The sequence below is a fragment of the Ranitomeya variabilis genome, chromosome 4, assembly GCF_051348905.1.
Source record: "Ranitomeya variabilis isolate aRanVar5 chromosome 4, aRanVar5.hap1, whole genome shotgun sequence".
In the NCBI taxonomy this organism is placed as follows: Eukaryota; Metazoa; Chordata; class Amphibia; order Anura; family Dendrobatidae; genus Ranitomeya; species Ranitomeya variabilis.
This window is the reverse complement of record NC_135235.1, coordinates 310,768,087-310,782,590: the sequence shown is the minus strand read 5'-3', so window position 1 is coordinate 310,782,590 and position 14,504 is coordinate 310,768,087. Positions and strand designations below refer to the sequence as shown.

Genomic DNA, 14,504 nt, shown 5'->3' with positions numbered 1-14,504 from the left:
ATCGGAGGCCGAGGGGCCCCGCCCACCAAAGCGGAGGCCGAGGGTCCCCGCCCACCAAAGCGGAGGCAGAGGGACCCCGCCCACCAAATCGGAGGCCGAGGTGCCCCGCCCACCAAAGCGGAGGCCGAGGGTCCCCGCCCACCAAATCGGAGGTCGAGGGTCCCCGCCCACCAAAGCGGAGGCCGAGGGGCCGGCCCCGCCCACCACATCGGAGGCCGAGGGGCCCCGCCCACCAAATCGAAGGCCGAGCGGCCCCGCCCACCAAAGCGGAGGCCGAGGGGCCGGCCCCGCCCACCAAATCGGAGGCCGAGGGTCCCCGCCCACGAAATCGGAGGCCGAGAGTCCCCGCCCACCAAATCGGAGGATAAGGGGCCCCGCCAACCAAATCGGAGGCCGAGGAGCCCCGCCCAACAAATCGAAGGCCAAGCGGCCCCGCCCACCAAAGCGGAGGCCGAGGGGCCCGGCCCCGCCCACCAAAGCGGAGGCCGAGGGTCCCCGCCCACCAAATCGGAGGCCGAGGGTCCCCGCCCACCAAATCAGAGGCAGAGGGTCCCCGCCCACCAAATCGGAGGCCGAGGGTCCCCGCCCACCAAATAGGAGGCCGAGGGTCCCCGCCCACCAAATCGGAGGCCGAGGGTCCCCGCCTACCAAATCGGAGGCCGAGGGTCCCCGCCCACCAAATCGGAGGCCGAGGGTCCCCGCCCACCAAATCGGAGGCCGAGGGGCGCCGCCCACCAAATCGGAGGCCGGGGGTCCCCGCCCACCAAATCGCAGGCCGATGGGCCCCGCCCACCAAATCGAAGGCCGAGCGGCCCCACCCACCAAAGCGGAGGCAGAGGGACCCCGCCCACCAAATCGGAGGCCGTGGGGCCCCGCCAACCAAAGCGGAGGCCGAGGGTCCCCGCCCACCAAAGCGGAGGCAGAGGGACCCCGCCCACCAAATCGGAGGCCGAGGGTCCCCGCCCACCAAAGCGGAGGCCGAGGGTCCCCGCCCACCAAAGCGGAGGCAGAGGGACCCCGCCCACCAAATCGGAGGCCGAGGGGCCCCGCCCACCAAAGCGGAGGCCGAGGGTCCCCGCCCACCAAAGCGGAGGCAGAGGGACCCCGCCCACCAAATCGGAGGCCGAGGTGCCCCGCCCACCAAAGCGGAGGCCGAGGGTCCCCGCCCACCAAATCGGAGGTCGAGGGTCCCCGCCCACCAAATCGGAGGCCGAGGGTCCCCGCCCACCAAATCGGAGGCCGGTCCCCGCCCACCAAATCGGAGGCCGAGGGTCCCCGCCAACCAAATCGGAGGCCGAGGAGCCCCGCCCAACAAATCGAAGGCTGAGCGGCCCCGCCCACCAAAGCGGAGGCCGAGGGGCCCGGCCCCGCCCACCAAAGCGGAGGCCGAGGGGCCCCGACCACCACATCGGAGGCCGAGGGGCCCCGCCCACCAAATCGGAGGCCGAGGGGCCCCGCCCACCACATCGGAGGCCGAGGGGCCCCGCCCACCACATCGGAGGCCGAGGGGTCCCGCCCACCAAATCGGAGGCCGAGGGTCCCCGCTCACCAAATTGGAGGCCGAGGGTCCCCGCCCACCAAATTGGAGGCCGAGGGTCCCCGCCCACCAAATCGGAGGCCGAGGGTCCCCACCCACCAAATCGGAGGACGAGGGGCCCCACCTGTGAAAATTTTACTGTGAAAATACCTGATGGGCACACAAGTATGCGCCAGTATGGGTACTAAGAGCTTTTCCACATAATAATGAAATATTTTAAAATGTCATAGAACATACCAATATACATAGTTATTGATACATATTATTTATTATTTACATTATTGTTCTTAAGCAAAGAACCGTTGTTGTGGCATTTGCCACAACACGCAAAGTTGTTGTCTGATGTCTTTCATCACTCCCCTCATAAGCATGTTCATGGATCCTGTGTAACTGTACCTTAAATAACAAGAATTGTCAAGAGCTGGTGAGTGCAGCCATTTTTTGTTCTTTCTTACTATTATTTATTAATTGTATTATTCTTACATTTGAATAAATAAAGTATATATGGATTCTAGACTCCCGATTCTTTAGAATCGGGCTGCCATCTAGTCTACTATATAATTGTCTAAGGGTCACTTCCGTCTTTCTGTCTGTCTGTCACAGATATTCATTGGTTGCGGCCTCTGTCTGTCATGGAAATCCAAGTCGCTGATTGGTTGTGGCCGTTTTGCCGCAACCAATCAGCGATGGTCACAGTCCGGCGGCAAAATGGCCGCTCCTTCCTCGCCGCAGTCAGTGCCCGCTCCATAATCCCCTCCAGTCAGCGGTCACACAGGGTTAATGGCAGCGGTAACAGACCGCGTTATGCCGCGGGTAACGCACTCCGTTACCGCTGCTATTAACCCTGTGTGACCAACTTTTTACTATTGATGCTGCCTATGCGGCATCAATAGTAAAAAGATCTAATGTTAAAAATAATTAAAAAAATAAAAAATCATTATATACTCACCTTCCGTGGGCCCCCGGATCCAGCCGAAACCTTTCCCGCTCCTCGCGACGCTCCGGTGACCGGTCCATGCATTGCGGTCTCGCGAGATGATGACGTAGCGGTCTCGCGAGACTGCTATGTCATCATCTCGCGAGACCGCAATGCACTCTTGGGACCAGAGCGTCGTGAAGAGCATCGGTAAACGCCTCGCCTGGATCCGGGGGGCCGACGGAGGGTGAGTATATAATGATTTTTTTATTTTAATTCGTTTTTTTCACAGGGATATGGTGCCCACATTGCTATATACTACGTGGGCTGTGTTAGATACTGTGTGGGCTGTGTTATATACTACATCTCTGTGCTATATACTATATGGGCTGTGCTATATACTACGTGGCTGTGGTATATATTATGTGGCTGGGCAATATACTACATCGCTGTGCTCTATACTACGTGACCTGTGTTATATACTGCATGGGCAGTGTTATATACTACGTCTCTGTGCTATATACTACGTGGCTGTGCTATATACTAAGTGGCTGTGCAATATACTACATGGCTGGGCAATATACTACATGTCTGTGCTATATACTACGTGTCTGTGCTATATACTACGTGGCTGGGCAATATACTACGTGGCTGGGCAATATACTACGTGTCTTGCTATATACTACGTGTCTGTGCTATATACTACGTGGCTGGGCAATATACTATGTGTCTGTGCTATATACTACGTGTCTGTGCTATATACTACGTGGCTGGGCAATATAGCACATGGCTGGGCAATATAGTACGTGGCTGGCCAATATACTACGTGTCTGTGCTATATACTACGTGACTGGGCAATATACCACGTGGCTGTGTTATATACTACGTGGCTGTGTTATACTACGTGGCTGTGCTACATACTACGTGGCTGGGCAATATACTACGTGGGCTGTGCTATATAGTGCTACAGTTAGGTCCATATATATTTGGACAGAGACAACATTTTTCTAATTTTGGTTATAGACATAACCACAATGAATTTTAAACAAAACAATTCAGATGCAATTGAAGTTCAGACTTTCAGCTTTCATTTGATTGTATCCACATTAAAATTGGATGAAGGGTTTAGGAGTTTCAGCTCCTTAACATGTGCCACCCTGTTTTTAAAGGGACCAAAAGTAATTGGACAATTGACTCCAAGGCTATTTCATGGACAGGTGTGGGCAATCCCTTCGTTATGTCATTCTCAATTAAGCAGATAAAAGGCCTGGAGTTGATCTGAGGTATGGTGCTTGCATTTGGAAGGTTTTGCTGTGAATTAAACATGCGGTCAAAGGAGCTCTCCATGCAGGTGAAACAAGCCATCCTTAAGCTGCGAAAACAGAAAAAACCTATCAGAGAACTTGCTACAATATTATGAGTGGCAAAATCTACAGTTTGGTACATCCTGAGAAAGAAAGAAAGCACTGGTGAACTCATCAATGCAAAAAGACCTGGGCGCCCACAGAAGACAATCGTGGTGGATGATCGCAGAATAATCTCCATGGTGAAAAGAAACCCCTTCACAACAGCCAACCAAGTGACCAACACTCTCCAGGAGGTAGGAGCATCAATATCCAAATCTACCATAAAGAGAAGACTGCATGAAAGTAAATACAGAGGGTTCACTGCACGGTGCAAGCCACTCATAAGCATCAAGAATAAAAAGGCTAGACTGGACTTTGCTAAAAAACATCTAAAAAAGCCAGCACAGTTCTGGAGGAACATTCTTTGGACAGATGAAACCAAGATCAACTTGTACCAGAATGATGGAAAGAGAAAAGTATGGCGAAGGTGTGGTACAGCTCTTGATCCAAAGCATACCACATCATCTGTAAAACACGGCGAAGGCAGTGTGATGGCTTGGGCATGCATAGCTGCCAGTGGCACTGGGTCACTAGTATTTATTGATGATGTGACACAGGACAGATGCAGCCGAATGAATTCTGAGGTATACAGAGCCATACTGTATGCTCAGATCCAGCCAAATGCAGCCAAACTGATTGGTCGTCGTTTCATACTACAGATGGACAATGACCCAAAACATAAAGCCAAAGCAACCCAGGAGTTTATTAAAGCAAAGAAGTGGAATATTCTTGAATGGCCAAGTCAGTCACCTGATCTCAACCCAATTGAGCATGCATTTCACTTGTTAAAGACTAAACTTCAGACAGAAAGGCCCACAAACAAACACCAACTGAAAACCACCGCAATGAAGGCCCGGCAGAGCATCAAAAAGGAGGAAACACAGCGTCTGGTGATGTCCATGAGTTCAAGACTTCAGGCAGTCATTGCCAACAAAGGGTTTTCAACCAAGTGCTAAAAATTAACATTTTATTTAAAATTATTGAATCTGTCCAATTACTTTTGGTCCCTTTAAAAACAGGGTGGCACATGTTAAGGAGCTGAAACTTCTAAACCCTCCATCCAATTTTAATGTGCATACCCTCAAATGAAAGCTGAAAGTCTGAACTTCAACTGCATCTGAATTGTTTTGTTTAAAATTCATTGTGGTAATGTCTATAACCAAAATTAGAAAAATGTTGTCTCTGTCCAAATATATTTGGACCTAACTGTATATACTGCATGGCCTGTGTTATATACTGCGTTGGCTGTGCTATATACTGCGTAGGCTGTGCTATATACTGCGTGTGCTGTGTTATATACTGCGTGGGCTGTGCTATATACTGCGTGGGCTGTGCTATATACTACGTGGCTGCTATATACTACGTGGGCAGTGTTATATACTGCATGAGCAATGTTATACACTGCGTGGGCTGTGTTACATACTGTTTGGTAGGTGGCCTGTGCTATATACTATGTGGCTGCTATATACATACATACACACATATTCTAGAATACCCGATGCGTTAGAATCGGGCCACCATCTAGTGTGTGTATATATATATATATATATATATATATATATATATATATATATATATATATAAAGATTTACATCTCTGTAGACACCTTACATTACTTATCTCGAGATGCATCCTGTATTATACTCCAGAGCTGCACTCACTATTCTGCTGGTGCAGTCACTGTGTACATACATTACATTACTGATCCTGTACTGATCCCGAGTTACATCCTGTATTATACCCCAGAGCTGCACTCACTATTCTGCTGGTGCAGTCACTGTGTTCATACATTACATTACTGATCCTGTGCTGATCCTGAGTTACATCCTGTATTATACTCCAGAGCTGCACTCACTATTCTGCTGGTGCAGTCACTGTGTACATACATTACATTACTGATCCTGTACTGATCCCGAGTTACATCCTGTATTATACCCCAGAGCCGCACTCACTATTCTGCTGGTGGAGTCACTGTGTACATACATTACATTACTGATCCTATGTTACATCCTGTATTATACTCCAGAGCTGCACTCACTATTCTGCTGGTGCAGTCACTGTGTACATACATTACCTTACTGATCCTGAGTTACATCCTGTGTTTTACTCCAGAGCTGCACTCACTATTCTGCTGGGGCAGTCACTGTGTACATACATTACATTACTGATCCTGAGTTACATCCTGTGTTACACTCCAGAGCTGCGCTCATTATTCTGCTGCCGTGACTGTCTACATTCTGTACATGTCATCACTTATTATCACACAAGGATGCCATTCTAAGGTGTAGGGATGGTGTATTTTACAATGTCACCCATGTCCATTAGTATGGTACATGATAATGCAGCAGCTCTCACGGTAGTATCAGACTTGGATAATATATGACCACAGGAATCGCGAGGTCCCAGAATGTGTCTTGTATTCATGTCATGAAGGGCTGAAGGAGTTTTGGTAGATGGGATCAATAAAAGTGAAATCCACAAGCGGTTGTGCCGGCAGATCAGCGGCGTCCAGCTTCCCTGCAGTAACGACTAAACAGATTTGCTTAATCACTTGCAAAATGTCTTCATCTCCTCGGCCCCCGGGCAGCGGAGCTGATGGATACAGCAAGGAAAATATTTTGTGCCAAGTAATGGCGGTTCTTTATTTTGCGGCGCTTTTAGTGTTTCCGTAATCTGTTTACACGGCTCGTGTCTTGAGAGCTCCCACGCGCACCGTTAGTCCTCGATTTAATATTACCAACAAACACACCATCTGGAAGGAGCGGACTGCAGTCGGACAGTGACGGCCACCTCTTAATGGACAGTTCATGCCCAGCCAGAGGCGCAGTACAGAACTGTAAATCTGCACTGGGTTAGAAAAACATGGCTGCAACACCAAAACTACCATTGTCTGTGCTGCTTGTGGAATAAAATTGTTGACCAGTGCAGAAGCATTATGGAAGCGCGTGCCCCTTTATTCACTGGAAGAACCTTGTGGTCCCGCAGAAGAATTCTGTAGGGGGTCCTACTAGAATGAGCGGTTATGCTTGTTATCACATCCCTCTTTCTTCTCCTTTCTTTGCTCACCATAGTCCACGGCTGTACCTCACCTGCTTCTCCTTGTGGCCCTCACCACAGAGGTAGCCCCTCAGCTGCTGGACGTTATAGTACCTGCTACCCTGGTTGTTACACTCATGCTTCTGACAATATATCACTTTTTCTGGCTCGTAAAGAGTTTCCATATCTAAAGAACCTGAGATATCTAATGTAGTTTGATAGAAACCCGTCAGCACGTTCTTTCATATGGAAGTAGGTGAATGGCGATATAGGCGCTTCTCCCAAATAATAATGATGTTTTTTTTGTAGAGACCAGATGTGTTAGCCATGAGAAATCTGGAAACAAATGGGTTCTCCCAAATAATAATGATGTTTTTTTTGTAGAGACCAGATGTGTTAGCCATGAGAAATCTGGAAACAAATGGGTTAAACCTGTGTTGTCGCCAAAGGATGATGAGAAGACCAGAAATCAAAATATGCGGTTTATTGGTCAACACGTTTCGGAGCTTTCAAACTTCTTCATCATGTGCTTTGTCCTGATGAAGAAGTTTTAATACTTTTGATTCCTGTCTTCTCATTGTCATGGTATAGGACATGGTTCATGTCCTGCTCTCTCAGGGTTAATGTTGCTGGCCTCTCTTTGGATCTGGGAGGGGTATTTATACACACTCCAGACTAGGATTCCTTGTCAGCTATACTTTCGTTTAGTCTGTGTGTCTGACCCCTTGAGTGTGTGCTCGGTTTGTATTTGCTTGCTTGGCGCTCCGTGCGTTACTCTGCTTGTTTGTTCTTCTGGTTTTCTGACCTTTGGCTCCCTTTCTGACTATTCCTCCGCCTCACCCCTTGGTTATCTCAGTATCTCCTGGTTTTGATCTTGGCACGTTTAACTACTCTCCAGCATATATAGTCTCCTCTGCACCCCGGTGTCTGGCGCCGCCCTCTACCACCTCCTTCCCTGTCACATGGTTCAGGTCCTGTTTGCTACCCGGTGAGTTCCCTGCCGCTCTGCTCTCAGCTCCCTTGCTGCGGTGCATAGCTCTCCCTGCAGCAGTATACCCGGGAGTCGTGACACTCATCTTTTGGCGGTAGCGCAGGTTTAACCCATTTGTTTCCAGCTTTCCATGTTTCCTTCCTCATGGGTCTGGAGCAGCCTACGCTTTTTCAGTGATCGTGAGCATACAACCTGATCAGGTGAGCACGTCCGTACATTTTCATCCTATTTTATATTGTATTGTGCAAAGAGTTTCATTGTATAAAGTGAACTTGCACACTGATGAAGGAGAACTCAATGAAAATTGGTACCACAAATTCTTAAACTTATAGTGAATGTCCAATATTGATTACCACTTATTTATATTTTTTCTTTTCTCTTATTCTAAAACAGTAAAAATCTTATAAAGATATATTGAAGACATTCTGTGTAACAGCTGTAGCATGGCTAAAGGGTGTGTAGTCGACGGGAGGTATGTGCCACATAAGTGCCTTGTTGCTGTAATGTAGCCCGGAGTATTTCTTTGTTGTATATAACCATGTATATATGTGTGTTCCAGGACCTGTGGTGATGTCAGACCACATGGCTAATCATGTGATGGGTTACTGGGTGTGGTTAGCTCTATATAAGACAGGCAAATGCTTAACACAGGGGACATGTGTGGAGGGGCTAGCCTCCAGTGTGTTAAGGCTCTAGCACTGAGCCTGAAGGAATGGACTCTTGTTTTTCCCTTCTGCTTGAGTTAAAGGCTATTTGTTTTTCCTCTTTATGCTAAACTGGTTTATGAAGCAATAAACCTTTGAACTTTGGTTGGAACCTGCCTCCTAAGTGTCAGCCGTCGCACCTGAGTGAGTGAAATCCCTACAATTGGTGGTAGACGTGCGGGCAGCGTTCCCAGCGGAGGCGAAAAGTCTGTTATTGAATGTCCTGGGTCAAGTCTGTTGTAAGCCAGCCGGGGAAAATGGAGGAACTGCTGAAACACTTGGTCCAGTTGCAGTCACAGCAGCAAGAGGCTAACAGGCTGTTGCAGTCACAGCAGCAAGAGACCAACAGGCTGTTGGTGCAGCAGATACAACAGAGCCAGCAGGAGCAACGGCAGCAGATGCAACAGAACCAGCAGGAGCAACGGCAGCAGATGCAACAGAACCAGCAGGAGCAACGGAAGCAGATGCAGCTTCTGGCAACCGCCATCCAGGGCAAGACGAGTGCCCCAACCCCAGGTCTGGCTGATGACACCCACGTCCGGAAGACGGTAAGACGCGCATTGCAGAAAATGACCCCCGGGGATGATGTTGAGGCCTTCCTGACGGTGTTTGAGAGGGTCGCTGAGAGGGAAAAACTCCCGCCAGAGCAGTGGGCAGAGGTACTGGCACCATACCTGACGGGAGAACCCCAGAAGGCGTACTATGATTTGACCTTGCAGGATGCCAAAGAGTATCACAAATTGAAAGTCGAGATTCTCGTACGTTTGGGGGTGACACTGACTGTCAGGGCACAGCGAGTTCACAGCTGGGCCTATCACCGGGACAAACCGCCTCGCTGTCAAATGTTTGATCTGTTGCACCTGGTCCAGAAATGGCTGCAGCCAGAGTCATGTACACCGGCACAGATGGTGGAACGAGTGATGATGGATCGGTTTGTGCATTCCCTCCCGAGGTCCATACAGACTTGGGTTGCCCAGGGTGATCCCCAGAATGCCGACGAACTGATCGGACTGGTCGAGAGATACCAAGGGATGGAAGGCTCCTTTGGGAGGCAGCCCGTGCCGTACTGGGGGTCCCAGAAAGCTGCTGAGTCCCAAAAAGGGGTGGCGCGTCCAAGGTCACAAAGGGCGGGGGAGGTGGTGCCCAAGGTCCCTACGGGTGATATTATTTGCTGGAGGTGCCACGGGCCAGGACATATAGCTGCCCGTTGTTCCCAGACCACTGAGCAGATGGACTGCAGCATGGGACGCCGTTGTTCATACTATGCGTATCCAGCCTGCAGTGTGAACTCTCCGCCCAACGAGGGACCTCAAGCGTGTCCCGTAAGGGTGAACGGTCGAGCAGCAACGGCGCTGTTAGACTCAGGGAGCTTAGTGACCCTGGTGAGGGCCACTTTCCCTCTCCACCTGCTCCCTGGAAAGAAGGTCGGCGTGCGATGCATACATGGTGATGCCAAGGACTACCCTTTGGCCAGGGTGGACATTGAAACGGCATGTGGCATTGAGTCCCACATAGTCGGCGTCGTGCAGGACTTGTTGCACCCTATAATTATTGGCCGGGATTTCTGTCTATTTTGGGATTTGTGGGGAAAAGGTTCTGAGCTCCCTAGCAAAAGTAGGGAACCAGTGAACCCTGGAAGGGTGTCACCACACCCAGAGACAGACAGGTTTCCTTTTTGTGTGCTGGTTGGGGATGAGGAGGAAGTATCCCCTGCATCTGACACTATGGAGTTAGAGGTAACCGGTGAAAATTTTGGGACTGCCCAACATAGGGACCCCACTCTGAGGGAAGCCTTTAATAATGTCACAGTTATTGACGGGGTGGTACAGGAGCCGGGGGCAGACACCAGATTTCCCCATTTTCTGATGAGTGGGGAGTTGTTGTACCGGGTCACGAAAATAAGGGAGGAGTTGGTAGAGCAGTTGCTAGTGCCGGGTCCATATAGACGGAAGGTGTTGGACATGGCCCATTCACACATCTTGGGTGGACACCTAGGGGTGGAAAAAATGCAGGAACGGGTTGTGCAGAGGTTCTATTGGCCTGGGTGTCATCGGAAATAGTGAACTACTGCAGGTCCTGCCCTACATGTCAGCTAACTGCTCCCACTCCTCATTTCCGGAACCCCCTTGTGCCCCTGCCCATTATTGAGGTGCCGTTCGAGAGAATTGCCATGGACTTGGTCGGTCCCTTAGTTAAATCAGCCCGGGGCCATCAGTATATATTAGTCATCCTGGACTATGCCACACGCTATCCTGAGGCAATTCCTCTGAGAAATTCTTCCTCAAAGAGTATAGCCCGCGAGTTGGTCCATGTCTTTTCCCGGACAGGTCTGCCGAAAGAGATCCTGACTGACCAGGGGACACCTTTCATGAGCAAAGTGATGAGGGAGTTGTGCAAAGCCCTGAAAATCTCCCAGTTGAGGACCTCGGTGTACCATCCCCAGTCAGATGGCCTTGTTGAGAGATTTAACAAGACACTGAAGAGCATGCTGAGAAAAGCTATAGAGAAAGATGGTAGAGACTGGGATTGTCTCTTACGCTACCTGATGTTTTCCATTTGTGAAGTTCCACAGGCCTCCACAGGATTCTCACCGTTTGAGCTTCTATATGGCCGACATCCGCGAGGACTCCTGGATATAGCCAAGGAAACCTGGGAAGCCGAAGTCACGCCCCACAGAAGCGTCATTGAGCAGGTGGCCCTGATGCAGCAGAGGATTGCAAAGGTGATGCCTATTGTGAAAGAACACCTCCTCCAGGCACAAGAAGCTCAGGCCAGAATCTACAACCGGTCTGCAAGAGTGAGGCAGTTCAATCCGGGAGACCGAGTTCTTGTGTTAGTTCCGACGGTGGAAAGCAAGTTCTTGGCCAAATGGCAAGGGCCATATGAGGTTGTCGAGAAACTTGGTGAAGTAAATTATAAAATTCACCAACCAGGAAGACGGAAACCATTCCAAGTATACCATGTCAACCTCATCAAGCCGTGGCAAGATAGAGAGCCGACAGTATCTCCATCGTTGTTAAGCAACCCAGAAGGTGAGGTTGGAGCGGTTACTATAGCGGAGACGCTATCGAAGTCCCAGAAACAGCAGTGCCGGGAGTTACTCCAGAAAAACAGGGACCTGTTTTCAGAGTTGCCAGGACACACGAAGGTCATAGAGCACGAGGTCCTAACAGAGCCACATGTGCGGGTGAACGTGAAACCCTATCGTATTCCTGAGGCTCGTCGAGAAGTTATCTCCAAGGAAGTGGAGCGTATGTTGAAGCTTGGAGTCATTGAGGAATCCAAGAGCGGTTGGTCGAGCCCAATTGTCCTGGTCCCAAAACCTGATGGAGAATGGAGGTTTTGCAACGACTATCGGAAGTTGAATGAGGTCTCCAAGTTTGACGCTTATCCCATGCCCCGCGTTGATGAGCTCATCGAAAGGCTTGGGCACGCCAGATATATATCCACCTTGGATTTGACAAAGGGGTATTGGCAGATCCCCATGGCACAGGAAGCCAAGGAGAAGACGGCCTTTTCGACACCTGATGGATGCTTCCAGTATGTCCGGATGCCGTTTGGCCTACAGGGAGCTCCGGCGACCTTCCAGAGAGCTATGGATAGAGTCCTTGCACCCCATAAGGCCTATGCTGCTGCGTACCTAGATGATATCGTCATCTTTAGCCCGGACTGGGAGAGTCATCTGGAGAAAGTCCAAGCGGTGTTTGATGCTCTAAGAGAGGCGGGGTTTACAATAAACCCGAAGAAGTGTGCCTTGGGTAAGGAAGAAGCTAAATACCTAGGCTATATAGTGGGTCGTGGAGAAATAAAGCCCCAAATCAGGAAAGTGGAGGCAATCCAAACATGGCCGAAACCAGTCTCCAAAAAGCAAGTTAAAGCCTTTCTGGGAATCGTGGGATATTACAGGAGGTTCATCCCGAACTTCGCCACAGTGGCTGCGCCTCTGACGGATCTGCTAAAGGGGACAAAATCAGTGATGGTTAAATGGTCCGAAGAGACAGGGTCAGTCTTCCAAGAGTTGAAAGGGGCTCTATGTAAACAGCCCGTTCTGATGGCCCCAGACTTTAATAAAGAATTTGTTCTTCAGACAGATGCCTCAGATGTTGGGGCAGGAACAGTCCTTTCCCAAGAGCAACATGGGGAGGAGCATCCTGTCCTCTATCTGAGTAGAAAGCTGTCCTCATCTGAGAAGAACTACTCAGTCGTGGAAAAAGAGTGTTTGGCCATAAAGTGGGCGGTGGACACGTTACGGTACTATCTGCTGGGTCGTAAATTCAGATGGATATCTGACCATGCCCCACTAAGATGGATGAGGGAAAAAAGGGGTAGAAATGCTACCCCTTGGTTCTTAGCCCTGCAGGACTTCAGTTTCCATGTGGAACATAGGGCCGGAAAGCTGCACGGTAATGCGGATGCCCTATGAAGAATCCCTTGTTTAGTGGGGAAAAGTGCCAAGCCCCACGGCTTTAGGCAGAGGGGGGAGGTATGTAGCATGGCTAAAGGGTGTGTAGTCGACGGGAGGTATGTGCCACATAAGTGCCTTGTTGCTGTAATGTAGCCCGGAGTATTTCTTTGTTGTATATAACCATGTATATATGTGTGTTCCAGGACCTGTGGTGATGTCAGACCACATGGCTAATCATGTGATGGGTTACTGGGTGTGGTTAGCTCTATATAAGACAGGCAAATGCTTAACACAGGAGATATGTGTGGAGGGGCTAGCCTCCAGTGTGTTAAGGCTCTAGCACTGAGCCTGAAGGAATGGACTCTTGTTTTTCCCTTCTGCCTGAGTTAAAGGCTATTTGTTTTTCCTGTTTATGCTAAACTGGTTTATGAAGCAATAAACCTTTGAACTTTGGTTGGAACCTGCCTCCTAAGTGTCAGCCGTCGCACCTGAGTGAGTGAAATCCCTACACAGCCAAACCTCTGTTGTTCTGACACAGAGTTCCAAATACTCTGTAGAGTATAAAATATTCAAATTCAATCAAAATCCCACCTGCTACCACTAGATGGAGCTCATGAGCCTACTGTGTACTGGGTCATTATTGAGTTCAATGTATGAACAGTATACAGTAATCTGCTCCAACTTGTGGTGGTTACCTGTAAAAACACTACAGTACTAGTAATGTTATCAATGCATGGATATTGTTATAAATGTTTGCAGTAGATTTTGCCTTTTTTTAAAAGTCAGTGTCTTTATAATTTTTGCTTCTCAATTAAACTAAAAATCAATAGTTTTAATGCTATCACATAGTATGCTAACAGGTTTGACCTTTGTACCTTATTTATTCCTCTGGGCAAATTTGGGAACATTTCCAGGCTAAACTTGTGCCATGAACTGACATTCCGCTTTCTCGACGTAGAAAACAATTGTGCCGTTAGCATTATTGTTGCACTAAAGTTATTATTTCAAAGGTTTTTGACATGGATTTTGGCCCAGAACATGCAGCAAAGTCCATGCCAAAAAGTCCTGTGTAAACATACCCTTAGTTAACATCATCTGCAGGCCCAAAGGGCCGCGCTTTTATGTCCATTCCTCATGGAGCTCCACTGGGTAGTGGGGGCAATTGTGTCTGTACAGGATGTCCTGACAGACCATGCAGGAGTGGGATCTTGCCTCCTCAGTAATACCAAGTGACTAAAGGACATGGCAAAAAAATTGCCATAAACAAGTGAGCAATCCAAGATGGTAGAGAAACCAAGCAGCAGCTGTTGTAACTTGCATTAGGTCATTAAAAAGCTAAAAAAAATCCAGAATATTTTTTTAATCCGCACAGAGTGTTTTTTAAGACACATTTATGAATTATCTGAAAACAGGCTTTACATAAGCCCCGCCCCCGAGGAGCCTCTTCCACGTATTCTGATTGTTATAAAAGAATTCAATGCCATTGTATTGATTTCTATGCCACTGTTT

The 14,504-nt window shown here is 49.0% G+C and overlaps 1 protein-coding gene across 1 annotated transcript in view; it reads right to left on the bottom strand.

Annotated features, from left to right (window-relative positions):
- MEGF6 (multiple EGF like domains 6) overlaps positions 1–14,504 on the bottom strand; it is a 514,242-nt gene that overhangs the window by 378,316 nt on the left and 121,422 nt on the right. The window lies entirely within an intron of this gene.